Source organism: Danio rerio, chromosome 20 (assembly GCF_052040795.2).
Source record: "Danio rerio strain M-AB ecotype USA chromosome 20, GRCz13ab, whole genome shotgun sequence".
In the NCBI taxonomy this organism is placed as follows: domain Eukaryota; kingdom Metazoa; phylum Chordata; class Actinopteri; order Cypriniformes; family Danionidae; genus Danio; species Danio rerio.
Genome location: NC_141040.1, coordinates 58554390 through 58574453, shown reverse-complemented (window position 1 = coordinate 58574453; position 20064 = coordinate 58554390). Strand labels below are relative to the sequence as shown.

The 20064-nt window shown below is 36.2% G+C and overlaps 1 protein-coding gene and 1 long non-coding RNA gene across 4 annotated transcripts in view; one reads left to right on the top strand and one right to left on the bottom strand.

Annotated features, from left to right (window-relative positions):
- The window catches only part of LOC101884676 (MAM domain-containing glycosylphosphatidylinositol anchor protein 2), a 373415-nt gene that overhangs the window by 295578 nt on the left and 57773 nt on the right, over positions 1-20064 (bottom strand). The window lies entirely within an intron of this gene.
- LOC147839518 (uncharacterized) lies at positions 9612-11928 on the top strand. The gene is made up of 5 exons (XR_015519264.1): positions 9612-9727; positions 10690-10816; positions 10993-11078; positions 11377-11418; positions 11516-11928. It is a non-coding gene; the product is annotated as an uncharacterized LOC147839518 (long non-coding RNA).

Here is a 20064-nt window from a genome sequence, read left to right as displayed (position 1 = left end):
CATTCAAATAATGTAAAAAGGCATTAAAAATTGTTTTAAACAGCATTAAAATAGTCTAAAATGGCTTTGTTTAAAACTGCATTAAAATAGTTTAAAACTGCATTAAAAAGTTGAAAACTCAATTACAATAGTCTAATATGGCTTTGTTTGAAATGAAATGAAATTGTTTAAAATGGAATAAAAAATTGTTTAAAACAGCATTAAAAATAGTTTAACAAGCCATAAAAAAATTGTTTAAAATGGCATTAAAACTGTTTAATAGATCATTTAATATAGTCTAAAATGGCATTTAAAATGGTTTTTAAACAGTATTAAAATTGTTTAACTGGAATAAAAAATTGTTTAAAAGGCACTAAAAATAATTTAAAACAGCATTAAAAATAGTTTAAAAGCATCAGTGTGATTTTACACACACAGAGTCATATCTGAATGCAGGAGGACTCAGATACACGCATGTTTAGATCACTAACAATGTCTCTCATTTAGATCACTTAAAGGGACAGTTTACTCAAAAAAATGCTGTCATCAATTATTCACCCTTGATTTGCTCTTTATTATTTTACAGCATTAAAAAATGTTTATAACAGCATTAAAATATATAGTCTAAAATTACAAAAAAATTAAAAAGGCACTAAAACAGTTTAAAACAGCATTAAAATTGTCTAAATTGACATTTAAAATTAAAAAGGCATTAAAATAGTTTAAAACAGTGTTCAAACAGTCTAAATGGCTTCTTCAAAAATGGCATTAAAGTTGTTTAAAGGACTTTAACAATTGTTTAAAATGGCACTAAAATTAGTTTAAAAAGGAGTTTAAAAGTGGAAAATTTTATTTAAAAGATTACAATTATTTAAAAGGCATTACAATACTTTAAAATTGCATTAAAATAGTTTAAAGCAGCTTTAAAATGGTTTAAAATGGCATTAAAACAGTTTAAAATAGACTTAAAATAGTTTACAACGACATAAAAAAAATTTAAATTCCAAAGTTTAAATGGTGTTAAGTTAGTCTAAAATGTGCAAAGTCTAGAAGTTAGTCTAAAATGTTAAAAGTGCATTAAAACACTATAAAATTGCATTTAAAATAATTTACAGTTCAAAAAATTGTTCAAAAGAGCATCAAAATATTTTTTTTTAAATAGCATAAAATAGTGGAACTAAAAATAGCATCCTTTAAGTGACTTCTATTGAATTTTTAGTAGTTTGAAACAATATATTGTAAAAGAAAGTATAATAACAGGACACTTTATTAACATCAAAGCAGACTATAGATCACTTCAAACTATCAAATATGGAAATAAAAATCTTTTTTTTCAACATCAAAAGTTGTTAAAGGGAAGATCAAGATCACATAATGCCATTCAAAAGCAGTAAAGCAAACAAACAAACAAACAAACAAACATTGATCGTGGTCTGTAAAAGGGCATTTCCAATGGTGCGATTATTTTGGACGGTAAAAAATAGCAAAACTTAAAGTTCAAAAAAAACAAAAACAACCTATGAAGTTTCATTCGTTCATTCATATTCTTTTCAGCTCAGTCCTTTTATTAACCTGGGGTCGCCACCGCAGAAAGAACGGACAACTATTTCAGCATATGTTTTATGCAGCAGATGCCCTTCCAGCCCCAACCCATCACTGGGAAACACCCATACACACTCATTCACCCACATACAATACGGACAATTTTGCCTACCCAACTAACCTACCACAGGACTGTAGGGGAAACCAGAGCCTCCGGAGGAAACCCACGCCAACACAGGGAGAACATGCAAACTCCACACAGAAATGCCAACTGGCCAGCCGAGACTCGAACCTGCGACCTTCTAGCTGTGAGGTGATCGTGCTAGCCACTGAGTCACCGTGACGCCACACCTATGAAGATAGTATATATATCAACCAGAGACAGAGAAGCCAAAGATAAAGGCTACACGACACATATTAGCTCTACGGCTAAAAACAGTGACACTATCTATTAATGCAAACATGTAGTCTTGAATGTGCTTCCTTAATGAATCATATTGTAATTAGTTCATAAAGCCATGATCAAATGCACCAAACCTTCACCAGCTGAGCTATAAAGTTTATTTTCAGCTTGATAGCGAGTGATAAGCATCACAGTCTTCCTGCCTTCAGCTCCTCTTCTGCATTATTTAAAGCACAGATGCATTTATTATGCTCATCTGAAGCCTTTATAAGCACAAAAGCGTATCAAATAAAATAATCATCCTCGAAAATGCCCCAAAAGCTTCACCACCCACTGAACACACATCAGGTCCCTTCACACTGCACAAAAACAACTTACTTACTTACAGTTTCTGACTAGTTTTTACTACAAATATGTAAATTTCTTAAATCAAGAGGCATTTTATAGACAACTATTGTCCTGTTTTCAGAAATAAAGAGTCCAAAAAAACTGAAGCAGAATAATCTGAGAATAAACTTGTTTGAGGTTTAAAATAAGATTATTTTGCTCACCCCATTGGCAGATTATTTAGCCCCCCAAAGACAATTTGACCCAAAATTTACCCATATGACAACTGTTTTACCCTAAAGGTAGAATCACTACAACATATCTAGTTACTACTGTAACAATACAACTACAGTGAATAATCTGATTCTACAGTTGCTATGGTAACACAGCAAGTACAATATTTGATCTGTTGTGGTGTTTCTACAGTTGCTACGGTAGCAAAACAACTACAGTAATTGATCTGTTGTGGTGATGCAACAGTTACTATGGTAACACTACAACAGTCATATTGTGGTGATTCTACAGTTGCTATGGTAACACAACAGCTATAGTAATTGATCTGCTGTGGTGATTTTACAGTTGCTATGGTAACAACTACAGCAGTAATTGATCTGTTGTGGTGTTTCTACAGTTGCTATGGTAACACAACTACTGCAGTGAAAAATTTGCTGTGGTGGTTCTACAGTTGCTATAGTAACACAGCAACTACAGTGATCTGTTGTGGTGATTCTACAGTTGCTATGGTAACATAACACTTACAGTAATATTGTGGCGATTTTATAGTTGCTATGGTATCAACAACAACTACAGTAATTGATCTGTTGTGGTGATTCTGCAGTTGCTATGGTAACAACAACAACAACAATATTGTGGTGTTTCTACAGTTGCTATGGTAACACAACAACTATAGTAATTGAATGTTGTGGTGATTCTACAGTTGCTATAGTAACACAGCAACTACAGTGATCTGTTGTGGTGATTCTACAGTTGCTATGGTAACATAACACTTACAGTAATATTGTGGCGATTTTATAGTTGCTATGGTATCAACAACAACTACAGTAATTGATCTGTTGTGGTGATTCTGCAGTTGCTATGGTAACAACAACAACAACAACAACAATATTGTGGTGTTTCTACAGTTGCTATGGTAACACAACAACTATAGTAATTGAATGTTGTGGTGATTCTACAGTTGCTATAGTAACACAGCAACTACAGTGATCTGTTGTGGTGATTCTACAGTTGCTATGGTAACATAACACTTACAGTAATATTGTGGCGATTTTATAGTTGCTATGGTATCAACAACAACTACAGTAATTGATCTGTTGTGGTGATTCTGCAGTTGCTATGGTAACAACAACAACAACAATATTGTGGTGTTTCTACAGTTGCTATGGTAACACAACAACTATAGTAATTGAATGTTGTGGTGATTCTACAGTTGCCATGATAACACAACAACAATAGTAATATGGTGGTGATTCTACAGTTGCTATGGTAACACAACACCTATAATAATCAATCTGTTGTGGGGATGCTACAGTTGCTATGGTAACACAACAACAACAGTAATATTGTGGTGAATCTACAGTTGCTATGGTAACAACAACAACTACAGTAATTGATCTGTTGTGGTGATACTACCGAATCTACGGTGACAAATACTGCAGCAATTGATCTGCTGTGGTGTTTCTATAGTTGCTATGGTAACACAACAACTATTGTAATCGATCTGCTGTGGTGATTCTATAGTTGCTATGGTAACACAACAACTATAGTAATCAATCTGTTGAGGTGATTTTACAGTTGCTATGGTAACAACAACAACGACAGTAATCGATCTGTTGTGGTTATTCTGCAGTCGCTAAGGTAAGATAGCAACAACAGTGATTGATTTGTTGTGGTGATGCAACAGTTGCTGTGGTAACATAAACAACAGTAATATTGTGGTGATTATACAGTTGCTACAGTAACACAGAACTACAGGAATTGATCTGTTGTCAGTGCCAACTACATAATTACTTTAATTTTAACTGTAATAGTTTTAAACTTTTAAAACTCTTGGATTGGGTTGTTCTGAGTTCTAGGATTGGGTTGTTTACGTTTTTTTTTTTTTCTTCTTTTCTATACTTCAGCAGTGTGTGCGTGTGAGCGAGTGTGTCTGACAGATGGAGGCTGCAGTTGGTCTACATTAGCAGTCTAATCTACATACAGCGCTCACAGAAACAAAGCAATGCATAAGTTGTGTGCAAAAGCCTTCTCTGACGGGCACTAAAGTTCTGCAAACACACATAAGACCCCGTCTACTTATTCCCCATCTGTTGTGCAGCAGAAAGGCTCTTTTATATGGAAAACAGGTCTTATATCAGCACCTGAGCGACAGATCGTGGACTGAAGGCAGCTCTCCGCAGATCCATTACAATGACTGATTCTGACATCTTATTAATAGAGAAGCTGTCGGAGAGCAGAGATGAGGCTTTACATTCAATAATACCGCACGGATATGATTATTACATGCTGGACAGAATGACACTATAATCTGCTGGAATGCAGACGACTGGAGAAATGAATATATGCACACAAAAATGAGACTTTCTGTGTCGTTTCTGGTCCAAATATATCAAAACTCTAAAGTCAAGAAGCATTTCGTTGGGTCACACTTTATTTTAATGTACAATTCAGGCTATTAATAAACTATTAACTAAGAGTTTAAGCTTTATAAACTACTTATTTGCAGTTTATTAACAAGTATTAAGGGCATAGTTGTGTTTAGGTATTGGGGATGTAGTAAATAGTGTGATCTGTGACTTAAAATAAAAGTGCTACATAAATAAATAATAGTTAAATAAATTAAATATAATTAAAAAAATTATATAAATATGAAAATAAATCAAATTTAAATAAATTACCTAATATAAATAAATCAATCTAAATAAATAAAAATAGCATATTAATTAATTAATTGATAATTAATAAATAAATACATAATTAAATAAATTAAATATAAAATAAACAAATAATAAATTATGAATTAATTATTCATTAAATACATACATAATAAATACATTAAACAAATTAAATAAATAATTCAATAAATAATAAGTAAATAAAATTTTGAATTTTAATAAACATTAAATTAATAAATAATTAAACAAATAAATAATATTTAAATAAATGAATATAAAAATTAATTATAAACAAACAAATAAATACATAATTAAATTAAATATAATATATATATATATATATATATATATATATATATATATATATATATATATATATATATATATATATATATATATATATATATATAATATTTATATTTTATTTAATTATGTATTTATTTGTTTGTTTATAATTAATTTTTATATTCATTTATTAAAATATTATTTATAACATAAATAGAAATAAGTAAATGAATCAGACTTGTAGAATTAGTCATTTAAACTTTTCATTACATTTAAATACTGTTGGGCAAATAAACAAATAATTAAATAAAATATAAATTAAAAATAATACAAATAAATAAATAAACATAAATGTATAAACAATAAAAATATAAGTAAATAATTTAATAATAAATAAAAATGAAAATAAATATTTTATAACTGAAATAAAAATAAAAGAATAATTAAATAAAATAAACTTGCCATAATGTGTGAAATTTCAAAATAAATGACATCTGAGAAACCAAACTATGGACGGAAAAGCTAAACTAATATAACTTAAAAGAAATTAATAAAACTGACATTTCAATTCATAAAATAAATCACAGCATCAACCGTCAGACCTTGTGGACAGACGGAGTGATAAAAATATGAACAGACATATTTGCATGAGCCAGATATTCATTCATTCATTTTCCTTCAGCTTAGTCCCTTTATTAATCAGGAATGAACCGACAACTATTCCAGCATATGTTTTATGCAGCAGATGATACACACACACACACACACACACACACACTCATTCACACACACACACACACACACACACACACACACACACACACACACACACACACACACTCATTCACACACACACTCATTCACACACACACACACACTCATTCACACACACACACACACACACACACACACACACACACACACACACACACACACACACACACACACACACACACACACACACACACACACACACACACACACACACACACACACTCATTCACACACACACTCATAAACTACGGCCAATTTAGTTCACCCTATAGCGCATGTGTTTGGACTGTGGGGGAAACTGGAGCGCCCAGAGGTAACCTACACCAACACGGGGAGAACATGCAAACTCCACACAGAAACACCAACTGACTTAGCTGAGGCTCAAACCAGTGACCTTTTTGCTGTGAGACCACAGTTCTAACCACTGAGCCACTGTGTGTGTGTGTTTGTGTGTGTGTGTCTGAATGTGTGCATGTGTGTCTGTGTATGCGAGCATGTGTGTGTGCATGGGAGTAAAAGTGTGTGTGTATGTTTGTGTGCACGTCTGTGTATATGATCATGTGTGTCTGAGTGAGTGCAGTTGTGTGTGTAAAAGTGTGTCTGCAAGTATGCGAGCGTGTGTGTGCATGTGAATGTGTGTTTGAGTGTGTATGTGAGCGTGTCACTGTGTGTGTGTGTATGTGTGTGAGTGTCTGTCTGTGAGGATGTATGCATGCATGCATGCATGGGTGTGTATGTGTGTGCACTTTTGTGTGAGTGTGTATGTATGTATGTGTATGTGTGTGTGCGAGTGTTTATAATTGTATGCATGAGTCAGATTTGCATTGCTGCCGTTGGCGAGTCTCACACACACACACACACACACACACACAAACACACACACGCTCGTGCCGCATTCCAAACACAGGACAGGATCAGCACACAGCAGGAAATCTGCCTTCATCTTATAAATACTGTATATGTATGAATATTCCATGGTGTTGAGGAACACACTGCTTTTAAAGTGGACGTGATGCTAATGCTGCGTGTTGTTTATATAATGCCTCTTATATAATACACACACACACACACACACACACGCTGGTGCTTCTCTCAGCATCAGCCCAAAAGGAGGGAGACTTAAATAATGCAGTTTTATTTTAATAGAGGTCCGCATGTGCACAAAGCTGTTTCCAGGTCAGTTTAAAAGAACATCTCGGAGAATATAAATATTAAAGATGCTGGAGTCGCACGGCGTCCGTCCTCTGGAGCTCTCACTGTAGTTCTCCGCATGAGAAACTGCTGTAATCAATGAATAAAACAACAAAGGGCTGAATATTAATCCTCGATCTGCCTGTGTTTGTGTAATGTTAGCTTTACAGGGGTGCATTTAGAGACGCGCTTCCTGAAAGAAGAGTTTAGCAGTGCAACACAGCGTGATGGAGAACGCTGAAATAAACACTTACAGCATCCTACAATTAGCCAAGATCAGGAACACACAAAAACTCCTCACAGCTGTAAATAAAGGTGCTAACATATGAACTCAATAAAGCAAAAAATACAATGGATCTATCAGTAAACACTCCAGAGTTTTAGAGGCTGTATATTCTATATATCATAACATCTATATCAGGGGTTCTCAACAGGTTTGGCCATGGGACCCACATTTTTCATGGTCATCAAGCCGCGACCCAAATTTTTAGGAACTATAATACATTTTTAGGAATTTTACTTAATTTGTATTTATTTGTTAACATAAACAAGTAGTGACAGATACATCATAAGAAAATCACCAAGACTTGCAATTAAACACAATTTTATTGCTGTCATTTATAGGGGTGTAACAATTTATCGTTGTACGATTTATTGCGATGCAAAAATGTCTCGATATGCATCGTGGCGTTATGACGATTTGATTACGATATGACGTCAGTTTTCTCTTATTAGTTGAGCTGTTTGCACGTGAGCTACGTTCCACCTGCTGTCGCACGTCAGTTCAGATTGCAGCAGCAGTAATGTAAGCAGACCAAGATGAGTGGAGCTGAAATAGAGGATGGCCCATCCTCTCAAAATCAGACGTCTGGCAACATTTCGGTTGTACAGTCATTGCTTGAGGGTGCTTTCACACCAGTGAATCGATTCAGTTGTTCCGAAACAGAGATTACAATTGTTACATTGTTGCTCTTTGCTCTTGGAGCGGTTCGCTTTCACACTGCAAAGTTTCTAAACGGACCAAAAGAGTTAAAACAAGTCACGTGCGAGTAAACTCTCCTCACATTGGTCATAGTGTCAGGGTTTGTTTTGCAGCGTCCCGCTCAGCTGTCAGGAGAGGTGGTGGTTTGGTGGTGATTGACAGGGTGCGCGCGACATGTCTGAGGAGAGACGCGTTGGGGAGGGGTGAGAAGTGTGCGCGACTATGCCGGAGACGCAAGATTACCGGGAGATCATCACGTTTGCGGGCATCCGGAGACTCGCGAAATTCCCGCCCTACTCATAATTCTCTCTTCATATAGCCGTAAGCCTATTACGTATGCATAAAACACTGTGATATAACCGCGCTCGGATCGGATCGCTTTCTCACTGCAATCGAACCGCTCCAGGGTTCGTTTCAATCGAGCCGAGACCACCTCATTCAAGCGATCTCGGAGCGATTACTTTGGCGCGGAACAGAGCGCGATTGCCCTGTTCACATATGCCAATCGAACCGCGCTAACTGGCCAAACGAGACACGTTCCGAAACAAAAGTGTAGGTGTGAAAGCACCCTTAGACTCGTCCGCTTTTTGACACGCATACTGGGTCAAACATAGCCGAAGTTTTAAAGTCTTCACAGTGATTTACATACACAGCAAATTCATCAGAGTTAAATTCTCGGTGTTGAAGCATTTGAGAGTAAAGTGTTGACGTTAAAGAGTTAGATTTTGATAAATGAATATAATAAGAGTTAGAATTGATTTTATTCAGTGCGAAATCAAGGAGTTATCTTTTCAACACTTGGTGGTGTTATTTCCAACATCCGGGAATTCATGCAGCCCCAGTCACTAAAGAATTTTCCAGACGCCATTTTCCATCTGAGGTTTAGAACAGCAACTGGTGAGTCAAACTACCTAAATGTTGGTATTTTACTGACTTTCTTTAAGGACATACAGTTGTAAACATGTTGTTAAGTTAATAACTTTAGAATGGAGTGACATTTTTAAACTTCTGCGGTTCATTCATGGTCGTTTGTGTATCTAGCTTAACTGCATTACTATTGACTTCTTTTCAAGAATGTTTTTATATATGCTCACGCATACATAGTGCATAAAAACATCAAATGTACATGTTCAACACATTTCTGTCACGCTTAATGCCATTTTGTGCGTTGTTACCCATCTGTAAAATAAAATCGACACTTCTCCTTTAATTCCAAGCAAACTAGCGAGGGAATCCCCGGAGCAGCCTAACCTTAGCCGTTACTCTGCCCGGATGCTAACGGCAACACAGGACGTTTTCCATATGCTCTGGAGAGTTTCTAAAACATATCTGGTGAGTAAATGAACATATGCTTACTTGTAAAAGGCTTCCTGACTAAAACATATGATTGTTTGTTATTCGTGTACGTTAATTTGGTTATTTTAAACACCACGGCCCTTTTAAACTGGTTCATTCGTGGCCGTCCATATACCGTTAGTCCATAACTTAACAGTTAGACTCGTGTGATAACGTACGCTTGAATTATATTAAGTGTTGACAACCATTAAAGTCGGAATGTTAACATTAATGTCTTTAAATGACCGCGTTTGCACTTTATCAGACATTAAACGTTACAGAAGTCTCCCGGAAGTTGCGGGACTAACGTTAACGTTATCCCGCAAATGCAGAGACTCCCAGATGCCCAAGTAGATGCCCGCAAATTAATGATAATCTCCCGGAAATCGCGCGTCTCCCGCCCGGTCATTAAACACTTTGCACACCCCTCTCCACCGCATCCCTCCCAGCTCTTCAGGTACGTCGCGCGCAAGTCACCCCCACCGCTCTTCAGGTACGTCGCGCGCAACTCATCCCATTGCTCTTTAGGTACTCATCTTTCCCGCTACCTCCCGCAAATCAACTCTGTATCCCCCGAAAATGACTTTTCCCAACTCGGGATGTCTGACGTTAGTAAGTTAGGCTATTTATGTAGTCAGGAACATCTTAGTCAAGCTTTTTCTCCCGCATGATATTGTGCTTAAAACTATAGGCTAAACTTAGCATGCACTGTACACAACATTTCCGTTTTATTAGTGCGTTGTAAAAAGCCAACTGTCTGTAAAATTAATCAACTGATTCATATTTGAGCAGCCTAATGATGATACAGGTTTGATTTGTAGATTTATTATCAATAATCAACATCTGAATCAAAAGATATCTGAAAAAGTGTGAGGCATACTTTGTGATGTTCATCTCTCTTTTTTATCTAAAGGTTATGCACATGTGTTAGATACTAATGTGTTGTTGTTTTTTAACAGCCACAGTTCTCTATACAATAACACAAGACCCTGTGACGGTGGCTGATTAGAGACGGATGGTGTATTTCCAGAGTTGGTGAAATGACCAAGCACACCTTCTTGGTCATATGTGGTGATAATAATGAAGGTATGTTTGATAAAGTTCTGTATTTGTTTCACAATAAGCTGAGAGGGTATTAGAGCATTAGAGAATAACAAATGACATGAAGGTGATAAGTATTGTATTGTGGGTGAACTGTTACTTAAATAATGTTTTGCTCTTTGCTTTGCACTTTTCCTCTTCTGCTTATCCTAATATTTTAGATTATATTTGGACCTGAAACATCTGCTAGACTCCAGGAAAGGTGGCGTCAATACTGGACCTGAAAGGGCCTAACAAGTTGAATCTGGTAAAGAAACACACACACACACACACACACGCACGCACACGCTTACAGAAAACTGTAAGTTTATGAATATTTTTTACACTGTGGCCAATATTTTGGGGAAGTCAGCATCACTAAATGATATAAAAGATTTTAAGCTCCTCTAAATTTAGCTCCAAGTGTTGTGTTAAATTCATGATTCTGGACAGACAGCTGCCTGTTTTTCCAGTTCTAGTCATAGTGGTTAACCTAATTGTTTTTGGAGATCCAACAGTGATGTATGTGTTTTTTCTACTTTTCCATATCCTGTCACCTCAACCAGCTGGGAGAGTCAGTTGTGGATCATCATGTGGATTTTCAAAAGGTGAGTTTAGATTTCTTGAATGTTTTATTTACTTTAAATGTTCTTTTAAATATATCATAGAATTTGATTGCAATTTGTTTTCAAACATTTTTCTTAGTCATGCTGGAGTCTTGAAGAGTTCTTAGATGAGCATCACCCTACAGTATATCCGTGCATCAGGAACCACCAGACGAGCGATCAGCAGCTACTACATCGTCATGGATAAAAAGGTCATCCTGTGGCTGGGAAGCACTTCATTCACAGGACATGCTTGATGAGATTTCCTAGCTCCAGTTTGTTTTCACACAAGTTTACAGCATTTATACCTTCATTTAAACTGCTGTGTTTGATATGGAGGACCAAGGAAACACCAGAAGTGAAAGATTTGCACGCCAAGTTGTTTAAAATGTAATTTCAGAAGAAAACTATGAGTGACGATATATTGAACTTTCAAATTGCTCTGATGAAACATCAAGTTTGGACATCATATTTTGTTGATACTGTCTGTACTAATAAAACATTTAAAGCATATTTGACATTGTTGCATTTTAAAAATTGAATAAATTGTTGCAGTTGTGAATGTTTTCAAATAAAATGTTTTTTCTTTTGTAATTTACAGTCTAATTGACCTTTTTACCATATTTACACTCAAGAGAGTTGAATAAAATAACAATATATTACACCAGGTGGTGTTAAATATAGTTACATTTTTTAACTCTGCCCTGAGTTAAAATTAACCCTTACTTCGGTGTCAATGTGCCAACCCTTATGAAAGTGTTGATTTAAGTCTGTTTTGAGTGGACCCCATGAGACACTTTCAAAGTGTTGAAATTAACACCCATAGAGTTGTTTTGGGTCCCCATATTTTGCTGTGTACTTTGCACAGCGACATGGATACCTTCTAATGGTGTTGAAAGAGTCACATACTGTAATTATAAGGTACAATTCACCCTAAAATATCATTCTGTCTTCATATAATGATGTATTGGCGGCCGCAAAATCACACATGACGTGAGCTGACCGTGAGCTGTTTCTACAGAGGGCGGACTATGATAGACAAGCGCGTATGGCAAGCCGTTTTTAGCATTTAAACCTTGTTCTGACTATCCATAAATATATTTAGAGATATCTTTATTTTATATTTTGACTAGTCATAATTATAATTCGACTAGTCAGAATGACAATTAGAGATATCTGCAATTACAATTGTACTAGTAAGAAATCAGATTGGAGATATCTGCAAATATATTATGACTAGTCATATTCCTCCACTGACTTCCATTGAAGAATATTTGCAGATATCTCTAAATGAGTTTTGACTAGTCACAATTGTAATTAGAGATATCTCTAAATTAATTTAAATAAATATGAATTAAATACCTGGAAATGTGGATTTTTTTGCACACACAAAAAACGCAAGTGACCAAGCAAAGCCTTAAGCTCTTACTGTTAAATTCAATTGAATAGAAAGCTTATTGTTTTTGCACCTTTACTTGAATTGTTCCTTAATTTTGTCTCTGTCATTTCAATAATATTTTTAAGAAGTTTTTAAATTGTTTTATTTTTCCAGAGACAGGCCTGTTTAATTTATTTTCTTTAAGAAGGTTCAGTTTAACAAGTTGAAACAAAAGAAATACAAAAAAAAGAGGTTACTTGGTAAAATTTGCATTTCAGTTTAATTTTCAATTTTTATTCCAAATATCGATATCAAGGACGTAGGTTTGCGCTTGACATTGGTGGGGACTGGGGACGAGTCACCCCCGCCAAGAATGAATATTGTTTATATATATATATATATATATATATATATATATATATATATATATATATATATATATATATATATATATATATATATATATATATATATGTTTTTTTTTTGTTTTGTTTTTTTAAAAATATCACTATTTATTATTTAACTGCTATTAAAATGTATTATTAAGTAATCTTCTCCTCTTACAATTTATTAAGATAAATTAAATAGTCATGCATGTATCCAAGGGGGGTCAGGTGGTTTGAAAGACCAAAAGTTGGATTATTATTATTATGTTTGAATTTATCTTATTATTCAAATGGACAAATTTTCACTGAGGAAGGTTGAATGCGCCGGCCAGTTTGTTATTTGCCTATAGGCTTCAGTTTTTAATTTAAATCAAGTTTTAACAGATTTCCCAAAGAAAATTATGATAAAAAATTGTATTTTAAAAAATAAGTATATTTACATATTTAAAGAGTTTAGATGCAAAACCTCTGAATGCCATTTAATATTTTCTTCTAAAATGAGCATTTTTCTCCAACTCCTGTGTGTGGACTCAGTGATTTTACTTTTATAGTGACAAATACGTTCTTTTCATTGCCTTTAAAGTGAAATAACTGAACATAAATATACAAGGCTGAGAAAAATGCTCACTTTACATGGCATTTAGAGGTTTTGTACAGTACTTCATTTCTTTATTCTAAGAATTTAAAGTCCTAATTTCTAGTTCAAAGTATTTTTATTATTTATAAAACTGTAATAAAACTTACAGTTTAAATGTGTAAATAAAGCAATTTGACAAAATGGTAGGAAAAAGTTTTGGTACATCAAAAAGTGTAGTTGTAATAACTATCCAACAAGATTATCCAGCAAAAATTAGTTCTTAATATGTCACTAAATGTCATATTTATACCTCAATTAAACAGAAAATCAGGTGAATAACTGCAAAAAGGTTCAGTTTTTCAGAAAACAAATAACCCCTTTCAATAAGCTGGCTACAGGCCTGAAAGTGTCATGTTAAAATAATGTTTATTAACTGATAAAGAGAAAACTTAATAAAGACTTTCGTTCATTTTTTGTACAAATTAAACGTCTCATAGTACTATTAAAAGATGGAGCACAGGCTGAAGTTTTTCTGACAAATTGTTTCAACCAAAATTGGAGATGTTATTAGGAGAACTGGCATGGTTATATATGTTTACATGTAGGTGTTTATTCTGCAGTTACTTTAAAGGGAATGTTGTTTTACAGACCAGTATTCTTTAGCGTTAGACTGGACGTAAAAGCGGTGAAAACACTAGCATAACGGCATTATCATGATGGACTCATTCAGTAGCGAACTTAAATTTATGTGACTTACACTTTTCGTTGGAAAAAGCTATTTATGTCCACCTCTTCTTGCTACCTCCATGCTCACTTGTGCGAGGCACACACCTCACACATCAGGAAATTCCCCCCGCGCAGTTGTTTTGGCGTTGTTTGTATCTGAAAATATGATCTGAAAGCAGCCACTCACATGACAGCAGGGAAAGGCACAGCCAATCACAATGTTCATATGTGTTTGGGGGCGGTGCGACTGAGAGAACGTGATTTAACCCTTTCGGCATAGGTTTATACTGACAGCGCAATGTTTTTAAGTGAATTAAATTATTGGTGGGAACATTTCAGTAGTTTGTGGATATTGGTGGGGACACGTCCCCACCGTCCACCCTAAATCTACGCCCCTGATCGTGATACATATTGAATCGTGAACATTATATTGTGATACACATCGTATCATGAGCTGAGTGTATCGTTACACCCTTAGTCATTTAACAAAATGTATCAAATTATAGAAATATTACTAAGTAAAAACGACAAATACTGTTAATAATAAACTGTTGATAAAACTTGTTTTCTGGTTTCTAAATGTTGTTTTAATTTAGAAGGTTTCATGCTCTTTTATGAGAGCACCTCACCACATATGACACTGAGGCTTTAAGTCTTTTTTGTCATCAATATATACATCCATACTTTACATATTCAGGGTTGTACTTGCACTTTGACATATTTGTTGCAATAATTAAATGAAATTTCACATGTAAAACGGTAGGGTTGTCGCGCACGCATTTCAAAATAAAAGTCCGACATAAGCAAAATAAGTAAAAAATTTAACTTGAGTTTTTTTTATCACACACTCCAAAAAAAGTGGGTCACGACCCACCAGTTGAGAAACACTGATCTATATAACGCTTTAATGACCGCTCCAGCAAACTGTAGCACTACCACTAGTGATAAACTGTAATAAACACTGTAGTATACGTTAGTCTTTATTGTACGTTAGTATTTATTACACATTAGTCTGTGGTAAATTGTTGTATAATAGACCCTGCAGTTGTACAAAAACTACAGCATTGGGTCATTTGTTTATACTGGGGTTGTTGTGTTACCATAGCGACTGTATAATCACCCCAACAATCAATTACTATAGTTGTTGCGTTACCATAGTGACTGTAGAATCACCACAACAATCAATTACTGTTAGTTACTTAGTGTGTGTGTGTGTGTGAGAGAGAGACAGAAAGAGAGAGAGAGTGTGTGTGTGGCCGACAGTGAGGCAGGTGTGTGTATCAGACTGTGTGTCAGCGTGACGCAGGTGCAGTGCCGCACACTGCTGCTTCTCTTAGGACACACACACATTTCACACTCCTACACACATGGCCACACACTCATGTTGGATTGATGTTTTCTGAGGTCATGAAACACACTGCACACAAATCGCGTGTGAGTGAAATTTCTGTCTGTAAGTTATTGTGTGTGTCTGTGTATTTGTGTGTGTGTGAGCAGTATATGTGTATGTGTGTGTTTATGTGTGTGTGTATCTGTCTGTCTGTGAGTTATTGTGTGTGTATGCATGTGTATGCTTGTGTGTGTGTGTGTGTGTGTCGGTCTGTCTGTGTGTGTTTTTGTATGCTTGTATGCATGTGTGTGTGTGTTTGTTTGTCTGTCTGTTCATCCAACTCTTTATGCGCATGCATGTGTGTTTTTATGTGTGTGAGTTAGTGTGTGTCTGTAGGCGTGTGTGTGTGTGAATTTCTGTCTGTGAATTATTGTGCGTGTATGCGTGTGTGTATGTTTGTTTCTGTCAGTCTATATGCGTTTGTTTGCATATAAGTATGTGTGCGTGTACAACATGTACACTTGTCTTTGTGTGTGTCAGTTTTTGTGTGTGTATGCATGTGTATGTGTTTCTATATGTGTGTGTTTTTGTATGTTTGTGCATGTGTATTTCTGTGCATTGTGTGTATACAGTATATGTGTAAGAGTGTGTGCATCTGTTTGTCTCTCTGTTCATCCATCTCTTTGTGTGTGTGTGTGTGTGCATACGTGTGTATTTATGTGTTATTGTGTGTGTATATGCATGTGTATGTGTGTGTGTCTGTCTGTCTGTCTGTCTATATGCATGTGTGTATCTGTGTATATATTTATATGTGTATGTGCGTGTGTGTGTGTCTGTCTGTCTGTCTGACTATATGCGTGTGGGTGTGTGTTTGTGTGTGTGTGTGTGTGTGTGTGTGTGTGTGTGTGTTTCCAGGCCACAGCTGTCAACACGAGGGTCTCCAGGATCCCTGAACTGAAAGCGGGTCAGTGTGCTCAGAAAAAGAGGAGCGTCAATAATAACAGCAGAAGTGAAGGCTTTGCTCAATCACACTTGTGAATCTGCACTCTTGTGACTGCGTCTGCATGCCTGTACAGCAGCTCCGACACCATCAGCTTCATATAACACAGCCTACAGAGAAACACAAGGTGATTCCACTCAACAGAACATCATTTCACTCAACTTTCCCCATCATAATAGCCTTTGTCCGAGATAATATCCTTGCGCGAGTGTCTAAATGAGGAGCCCGACGCACATAATTATAGCATGGAAATGAAGCGCTGAAGTTACGTGTGCAGCTAGCATGCTAATTGCTCATCAGCCCCAAAAGTGCAGCGTTGGAACTCTTTATAACGTATTAATGTGATCCGTCTAATTTATGCACAGCGCAATAATCTTTATTCGCTTCAGAGAGCGGCCGGCGACATCAGCCAGCAGGTAACAGCGTAGCGGACGTCTGAAAACACAATATGCTAATCAGCCTGATTTAGCATGTTCATCACGGTCAGTGGTTTGGCTCTTCTGGGTGATTGGGGGATATTGTGCGTTAAAAAGTGCATTAAGTTCTCAAAGTGGGGGGGGGGGTCGCTTGGTGATTTATAAAAACAGAATTAATTTTGTTACTTATATTATTGACTGCTGACCGTTCAACACAAAATGATGTTCAACTTACAATGATTGACAATCTGAATCTGTTTCTACAGTTGCTATGGCAACAAAATAATAATAGTAATTTATCGGTTGTGGTGATTCTATAGTTGCTATAGTAACACAACAAATATAATAATTGATCTGTAGTGGTGATTCTACAGTTGCTATGGTAACACAACAACTATCGTTATTGATATGTTGTGGTGGTCATTCTAAAGTTTCTATGGTAACACAACAACTATAGTGATTGATGTGTTGCTGTGATTGTACAGTTGCTATGGCAACACATTAACTAAAGTAATTGGTCTGTTGTTGTGATTCTACAGTTGCTATGGCAACACAATAACTAAAGAAACTGATCTGCTGTGGTGATTCTACAGTTGCTATGGCAACACAATAACTAAAGAAACTGATCTGCTGTGGTGATTCTACAGTTGCTATGGTAACACAATAACTAAAGAAACTGATCTGCTGTGGTGAATCTACAGTTGCTATGGTAACACAATTACTAAAGAAATTGATCTGTTGTGGTGATTCTACAGTTGCTATGGCAACACAATAACTAAAGAAACTGATCTGCTGTGGTGATTCTACAGTTGCTATGGTAACACAATAACTAAAGAAACTGATCTGCTGTGGTGAATCTACAGTTGCTATGGTAACACAATTACTAAAGAAACTGATCTGCTGTGGTGATTCTACAGTTGCTATGGTAATTCATTAATCTTAATGGGAACAACAGCCAGCAGGTAACAGCATAACAGACGTGTTACAATGTCTGAAAAATACAATATGCTAATCAGCCTGATTTAGCATGTTCATCACGGTCAGTGGTTGGTCTCTTCTGGGTGATTGGGGGATATTGTGTATTAAACGTGCATTTAATTAATAAATTGGGGGGTCGTTTGGCCATTTATAAAAGTCTAACACGTTTTACTTTTTGTATTATTGACTGTCGCCCTCACTTTTCCAATATAAAATAACGTTCGACTTTAATAATTGACAATCTTCATGAGTTGGCGTATATATTTAAGCTTGGTGTCATTTTAAAGAAGACACTAGTCAGATTGTAGCTCAAGTTAAATAAAAGAAAGGAGTAAGGGCATGTGCCCATACGTTTATGAAAATAATAAGACAATAAATGTATATTTTATTACTTTAGACGAAATATGTATTTTACAAAACCTGTTTTAGCCTAACATTGACTAAAAATCAAAGCTAAATATCTGAACAAATGTAAAGTTAACCAACCATGAGCTTTTAGTAAATTTAGTGTGGGTGCAGTACCAGACATGACCACCAGGTTCAGACATTCAGTTTACATTGATGACCAAATAAGGGCGCCCCCAATGTTTTGAGAAATATGAACTGTATTCTTTCATAGCTTTGGCAATATTTGTAATATAGACATCACATTTTAAAGTAGTATGGGAAACTGTTTAGAGTGGTTACTAGGCAGTTTCTAACATGTTGCTAGGTGGTTGCTAGGATGTCTGAGTGGTTGCTAGGTGGTAGCTAAGACATTGCGAGTGGTTGCTAGGCAGTTGCTAGAGTTTTGCTAGTCGGTTGCTAAGGAGTTGCAAGTAGTTCCAAGGCAGTTGCAAGAGTTTTGCTAGGCGGTTCTAGGGTGCTCTGAGTGGTTGTTAGGCAGTTGCTGGGGTGTTGTGAGGGGTTGCTAGGTGAGTGCTAAGGCGTTGCAAGTGGTTACTAGGCAGTTACTAGAGTTTTGCTAGGGGTTTTGTGAGTGGTTGCTGGGCAGTTGCTAAGGTGTTGCATGTGGAAGCTAGGCAGTTGCTAGGGTTTTGGTTGGTGGTTGCTTCAGTGCTCTGAGTGGTTGCTAAGGTGTTGCTAGGTGGTTGCTAAGGTGATCTAAGTGGTTGTTAGGTGGTTGTTAAGGTTTTATGAGTGGTTGCTAGGCAGCTGCTAGGGTTTTACTAGACAGTTGCTAGGGTGTTGTGAGTGGTTGCTAGGCGGTTGCTAAGATGTTGCAGGTGATAGCTAGGCAGTTGCTAGGTTTTCACTAGGTGATTGCTACAGTACTCTGAGTGGTTGCTAAGGTGTTGTAAAAGGTTGCTAGGTGGTTGCTAAGGCGTTGGGAGTGGTTGATAGGAGTGGTTGATAGTAACAAAGGTGTTGCAAGTGGTAGTGCATTGCTACAGTTTCACTAGTCGGTTGCTAAAGCATTGCGAGTGGTTTAAAGACAATTACTAGAGTTGTGCTAGGCCGTTGCAAGGGATTTTGTATTTGCTACTTGGTTGCTAAGGTGTTGCAAGTAGTAACTAGGCAGTAGCTAGGGTTTTGCTAGGGTGCTCTGAGTGGTTGCTAAGCAGTTGTTAAGGTGTTACTAGGTGGTTGCTAAGGTGTAGCAAGTGGTTGCTAGGCAGTTTCTAGGGTGTTGTGAATGGATGCTAAGGCATTGGGATTGGTTGCTAGGTGGTTGCTAAGGTGTTGCGAGAGGTTGCTAAGCAGTTCCTAGGCAGTTTCTAGGGTGTTGTGAGTGGTTTCTAAGGCATTGGGAGTGGTTGATCAGGTGTTGCAAGTGATTGCTAGGCAGTTGCTAGGGTGTTGTGAGTGGTTGCTAAGGCATCGTAAGTGGTTGCTAGGCGGTTGCTAAAGTGTTGCG